A 6,716-nucleotide genomic window follows, 5' to 3' on the forward strand; every position below is an offset into this window, starting at 1 on the left:
ACTACAGTAGGGGGTGTGGGGGTGGAGGATTTGACTGAAGTTGCTGTGAAGTGTGTCTAACTGATAGATGCAAGTGAAGCTGGATCTCACAATAGCAATCATTTCCTTTCAGCCAACTTTTAGCCTCTGGCTTTAGCCTTTTCTACCTCCTGCTCAACAGTTGTCCTGTGCACTCTTCCCTAGATCAATGCTTACAACCTACTGAATATATTTCTGAATCCATTCTTATGAAATCACAAGTAGATAGGCTGGGTAGGTAGGAGGTTTGACCATTGCTTTGTCAACCAAATGTATTATATACATTTGTCTACACCTGTATGTCTTGCTTAATAAGGCACTTTAGAACCCCCATGACATAGATCTAATTCATTCTTCTCAATAGCTGAATAATATTTTATGTTATTGATATACCACAATTCATCCAATCATTCTTTTACCAATGGGTATTCCCTTTGTTTGTTCATTTACTACTGCAAACAATTCATTGAAGCAACAGGTCTTTATTAAATGCCCTCTAGTGCCTAATCAACTCTAGCAATAGAGCAACAATTATAAGTCCCCCATCAGAGAAGATCCATTCTTGTGGAGGGGATAGATAATCATTCATTATGTAACATAATGTTATATTTTTATGAAGTTAAGTAAGGCAATAGCAATGGGATTGGGGGAGAGGACTTGATAATATGGGTGAATGTTGTAAACACAATGTTGCTCATGTGACATCTTTATAAAATTGTATATCAATGACACCTTAATAAAAAAATAATAAGGCAATAGAAAGTCAGAAGAAATTATGTATTACTTAAATGAGGTGGTAAGAGAGGACCCTCTGAGGAGATAATTAATGAGAAACTGTAATGACTTAGAGAGTAAGCCATGAGGAGTGTTCAGAGAAGAGAGATCTAGCCAGAAGGAAGAGCATACACGAGGAACACCAAGAGACAGGCAGGGAAAGGGGCCGAGGGATATCCCGCCCAGGGCCTGATGGAGTAGGGTGTGATAGGCTGAGGTAGACACTTCAGAAAACTGCCACAGTGCATATCCACAGATACTGTGACCTTGGCCTCCAAAAGGGCTATCACAGTTCACATTTCTACAATCGATCTGAGTATACTTTCCCCCTATACTAGGTGCCATTATTTTCTAATTTTTAATAATTTGATAGATAAAAAGTCATATCTAATTATTTTTATTTTCCTTTCCATGAAGGCTAGGGAGGTTAAACATTTACTTATTTTTATTTATTTTATTTATTTATATAAATGCTGACTTTCAATTATAATAAAGTAATACACATAAAACACAGAAGTACTATGTGACATGCACTTTTCATAAATTATTTAATTTAACAACCCAGTGTGGTAGAAACCATTGTTTTGCAGAAGAGGGAACTAAGCCAGTTAGCTGTTAGGTGACATGCCTAAGGTCACATAACTAGTCAGCAATGGTTTAACTAAACATTGGCAACTGGGCCCCAGAGTCTGTACAGCTATTTGAGTTTGCTATTCTATAAAATCTACTAAAATCTACACACAACCTGGAAAGGTATTGGGGAATGAAATATTTGTATATAGAACTATATAAATGCAAACTAATTAGCTTATCATGTCTGTTAAACTCAAAGAGAGGTCTGGATATGAGATCCACCAGTGAGAAATGGGACATTTTCACAGTAGGAAAAAAAAATCCCATCTCTGGTTGAGAATAAAATGAAATTCTGGGGCAATCTCATATCCATTATCCCCTGGAATAATAGTTGCCAGAGCCAGAACTGGACACTTCAAATTGGCACAGAGCTATTGGACAGGATAAGTTGCTAAAAAGCCCAACATGTATCAACATGATATAATTTGCTAGGTTGGAAGGAAATGGTTTTGTAAATATACCAAAATGCTGACTTTCAATTATAATAATAATAAAGTAATTTATATCAATAAAATGCATAAAGTATGTAAAAATCAAAATTAAATGGAACTTGTTTTAATCATCATTGTCCAGTCTTTTCTCAAAACCTCTGGTTTCATCTCTTAATTGTATATCTTGTATAGACTTTTTTTGTATTTGATATGCATATAATTATATATCAATATATCTTAATTGGCACGTCTTACATTCTGTGGGGAAGGGAGGGGGGAGAGTGGGAGCAGCTTGGACAAAGCACTAAAAGCATGAAGGTCAAAGTGGGGGCAGAGTCCTGAGAATGAGAACTGCCAACACTTAGCAGATCTACTTTGCTTTTTCACAAAAAGGCAAGGGCTAAGGAGCCTTTAATAATCTAATATTTATAGCATACAAAACAAAAACGTTTATTTCAAACATTGAAACTTGTAGCTTTGTTAGATGATTATGAAACACCCATTTAAAATAGTCATATACTCTGTATTTGTGAAAAGGAGACTAAGAAAAATTGATTCCACCCCAAGTTTTAAACTCTTGATGGGGTAAAAAAAAAAAACCAAAAAAACAAAGAGGACACCTGCTATGCCACAGGCCTTTATGCTTTTGGAATCTCTAAGTTTTAATTTACATTTTGGTCTTAAAAAGTAGACTTTTAGAAATAAACAAGAAGAATGAAGATAGTCTTCTAAAAACCAATTAGTCAATAAAACTTCAGGTATGTTTTCTAGCCATCCCTCAAAAAAATAAAGTATTTTCTTTTGTCTAGACAACGTAAGCTGCTTCCTTCTCAGAAAGGGCACTTGGAAGCCCGGGCTCTGGCTCTCCATGCTCTCGCCACCGTGATTCCACAGAAACAGGGCTCTGTGTCCCCTCCATGCCCCAAATAGGGGACCCTTCAAGGTGGTGCTCCTGTCACTCTTGGGTCAGTGCCTTCACCAAACTTTGTTCTGAAAAGTGTTTGTTCTTGCATGTTTTTTTTTCACTTACCTTATGAAGTCTCACCCTCTTGATATCTGACAGCGACTTTGGGTATAGGTTCTCAGAAAGAGAAAGCAGCAAGCAGTGGTTAGGGAGGAGAGTTTCTGTGGAGCAGACAAGTTGAGGCTGAGTAATCTAACACAGAACATGCTAAGTTCAGGCCAGCCTCCTCTTACTAAAACTGAGAAGTCAATGGTAGTGTAATATCAGGCAGCTAAATGTTTGTACCATATCCATACATGGAGTAATGCAGCATTATGACTGCTGAATTTTCTTTAATTACAGAGTTCTGCTTTTTAAAAATATTTCATCTAACTAATAAAGACTTTTATAATAGTTTGTATTCTTGAGAAAGGGAAGCCTTCTACCTTTATGATATATTATCCAGGATACCTCAACACCCATAAAAGAAAATACCCCAATTAAAAAATGGGTGGAGGATCTAAACAGTCACTTCTCCAAAGAAGAAATTCAGATGGCCAACAGGCACAATGAAAGATGCTCCACATCGCTAATTATCAGGGAAATGCAAATTAAAACCACAATGAGATATCATCGCACACCACTTAGGATGGTCAATATCGAAAAGACAAGGATCAACAAATGCTGGCAAAGATGCAGAGAAAGGGGAACCCTCCTATATTGCTGGTGGGAATGTAAATTAGTTCAACCACTGTGACAAGCAATAGGGAGGTTCCTCAAAAAACTAAAAATAGAAATACCATTTGATCCAGGAATTACACTCCTAGGAATTTACCCTAAGAATAACTTCTCAGATTCAAAAAGACATATGCACCCCTATGTTTATTGCAGCACTATTTACAATAACCAAGATATGGAAGCAACCTTATCAGTAGATGAATGGATAAAGAGGAGGTGGTACATATACACAATGGAATATTATTCAGCCATAAGGAAAAACAAATCCTACTATTTGCAACATCATGGATGGAGCTAGAGGGTATTATCCTCAATGAAATAACCCAGTTGGAGAAAGACAAGTACCAAATGATTTCCCTCATTTGTAGAGTATAACAAGAAAGCAAAACTGAAGGAACAAAACAGCAGCAGACTCACAGACTCCAAGAAGGGACTAGTAGTTACCAAAGGGGAGGGGTGTGGGAGGGCGGGTGGGGATTGAGGGGTATTATGATTAGCATATATGGTGTATGGGGGGGGGGCGTCACAGGGACGACAGTGTAGCACAGAGAAGACAAATGGTGACTGTGACATCTTACTACACTGATCGACAGTGACTTCAGTGGAGTATGGGGGGGACTTGATAATATGGGTGAATGTAGTAACCACAGTGTTTTTCATGTGAAACCTTCATAAGTGTGTATGTCAATGTTACCTTAATAAAAAATTATTAAAAAAAGAGTGTATATCATGACGCCTTAAAAAAAAATAAAATATATTTTTAAAAAGATACATTATCCAGGCACCATTATATGTATCCTTTATTAAACATTGCTATTGTATCTTTTAAGTATTTTCAGGAAAGGATCATCTTCTATTTCTTTGCATTACTAATGATACTAACATTATGTGTTCCTAGGAAGTGAAGGCATGCCTGTATATGTCTTATGCTTATTTCTTCATCCACTCATCTATTATTCATTCATATAGTTTATTAGACATATACTGAGTTTCTCTTCTTCATGTCCTGAGAGTTAACCACAATTGAGACATAGTCTCTGCCTTTGATGAATTCACAAAATCTGGTTGAGATAAGAAAACTGAGCAAATAACTGAATACCACATGAGAGTTAGGATAATAGTTTATACAAAATATATTAGGCCCCAAATGAGGATTTGAGCCCTCTAACTGAAGTGGAAGAATTGATCAAAGAATATTTAACTGTTCTAAAGAGTACTGCATGGGCATTTTCCATGCAAGAACATGCAATCTCAGGTGGAGACCTAGCATATGCAAAGATCCAGAGGCACTAAAAGTAAAGCATGTTCTAGAAACTGTACTAATTCTATATTGATGGAGTGTAGAGGACCCTAATCAGGGATGAGGCTGAAATATTAACAAGATGATTTTTAATGTCAGGAGGCATTTCTCACACAGAATAAAAATAAATGACAAGCATATCCATGTAAAACTTCTTAAGAAATGTTTTAGTTAAAGATTGATCACTTTGAACAAAAATGTTAATGAAATGTATCAAGGTGTTTTCCATAATATAGTCCAATCCAGAAAAAACATGGATATAGCTGATTTCCACAATGGTGAATGCTCTAAGTGCTAACACATGAAGCAGAAATAGATCAAATACTAATCCCTTTTGAAAAAATTATGTTCACTTTATTTTCATTCACCATAATGACTTATATCTAACAGAAAATGACAGCAACTATAATGTTTGGCGCATAGCAGGCACTCATAAATAGGCATTGATGGAAGTACCACGTAAAACTGCATTTGGCAAATAAATGCTGTGGGTACTGACTTGGACATTTCCAGCTGGGCTTACTACTGCTCTGTTGGTACAAGAGTCTTTTTCCCTTGGGATCCCTGGAGTTGCATTCACTGAGTCTCTTCTTGGTGCCTCCTCGGAACTGCCTTTCATCTGTCCCACACAGAGCTGGAGGATGTATGGGAAAATGTCGTCTCTAGCTGTGTCTGGACAGGTTCGAAGGATATAGGCCTTGGTCATACAAACCAAATGAGCGTAGCTGCAGTTACCACCATCAATGGCAACTCCGAACGTGCAGATCAAAAAGGGGAAAGCAAGTAACTCCATGGGCTGCCACAATAAAAGGAGCCGAGAACTGTTTCCTCTGCACTCTGCTTTCTACCGTTTGGGTTGGAGAGTGATGAAGGTGGCGGAAGTGCAGGAGAGAGAAAAGGAGAGGCATTAAGCTGGGGATCCAGGAATCTCAGGCCACAGCCCACGCCGTTTCAAATGCTGAAAATGCCTCTCGACGACGCTCACTCCTGCCTCGACCTCACTCACCACTTCGGGGTTTGCTGCTGGCCACTCTGACTCCTTTCCAGTCCTCTTTGGAATCCCTTTCCTGATACTCCTTCCATCTCCTTGTTCTAAAGTTATCCCCCTACTCGCTTTTCATCAAAATAGATCAAAGCACTTAGAAACTATGAGCTGGGTGGAACATTATAGACCATAAGACTCAAGCCCCTCATTTCACATTTGAAACAGTAGGCAGGAAAAGTCCAGCTTTTCATCCAAGACCGTATTTCTGGTGTGCAGCAGAGGTGCACCTCAGTATCCTGACAATCCCCTCGCCAAGACCAGGCCATCCACCGTTATCAGGTCGTCACTGCTCCTACCAGCTGGTCAGTGGATGGTTGCGGCTGCATGTAGGTGTCACACATGAGACCTGGACTCTGTCTTCTCCCCCACTAGCCCTTTCCAATAAATCACCAACTGGTATTGAGTCCGTGGCTCCTCATGCCCTGTGCTTTTGTTCCAGTTCCATCCACTCAGATACTTTCCATCCCAGACTCAGTCGTCTTGTCTTTCTATGAATTTATCTCTCAATTCCCTACAGCGTTCTTTCCGTCTTCTGAACTCATGACACCTCCCATCTGAACTATTTACTTTGCAAGCATGTATTTACTTCCTTGATTAAACTCTTGAATTGTGATTTGACTTATTTCTGTGTCTTTTCTTTTTGCCCAGAAGATAATCTTCTTGAGGGTAGAAATCACATATTGTTTCTGCATATACCCATTAACTGGGATCATACTGTGCAAAGGATAGAGATATTTGCACAAGGAACAGACCGTGGTAATAGAACGGATACTTTAGTGAAAGGAAGATTGCAATGGAAGATAAACATTTCTGGGTACAAGGCCTTCTACCATA

General features: G+C 38.5%; 1 long non-coding RNA gene across 3 annotated transcripts in view; it reads right to left on the reverse strand.

Annotated features, from left to right (window-relative positions):
- Positions 1-3,042, reverse strand: part of LOC118968704 (uncharacterized) — a 192,022-nt gene extending 188,980 nt beyond the window's left edge. For all 3 annotated transcript variants that reach the window (XR_005056495.2, XR_012123672.1, XR_005056496.2), the window contains exon 1: positions 2,887-3,042. This is a non-coding gene — a long non-coding RNA (uncharacterized lncRNA). The remainder of the gene's footprint in view (positions 1-2,886) is intronic.
- Positions 3,043-6,716: the final 3,674 nt, after the last annotated feature.

This window comes from Manis javanica, chromosome 12, assembly GCF_040802235.1.
Source record: "Manis javanica isolate MJ-LG chromosome 12, MJ_LKY, whole genome shotgun sequence".
Classification (NCBI taxonomy): Eukaryota; Metazoa; Chordata; class Mammalia; order Pholidota; family Manidae; genus Manis; species Manis javanica.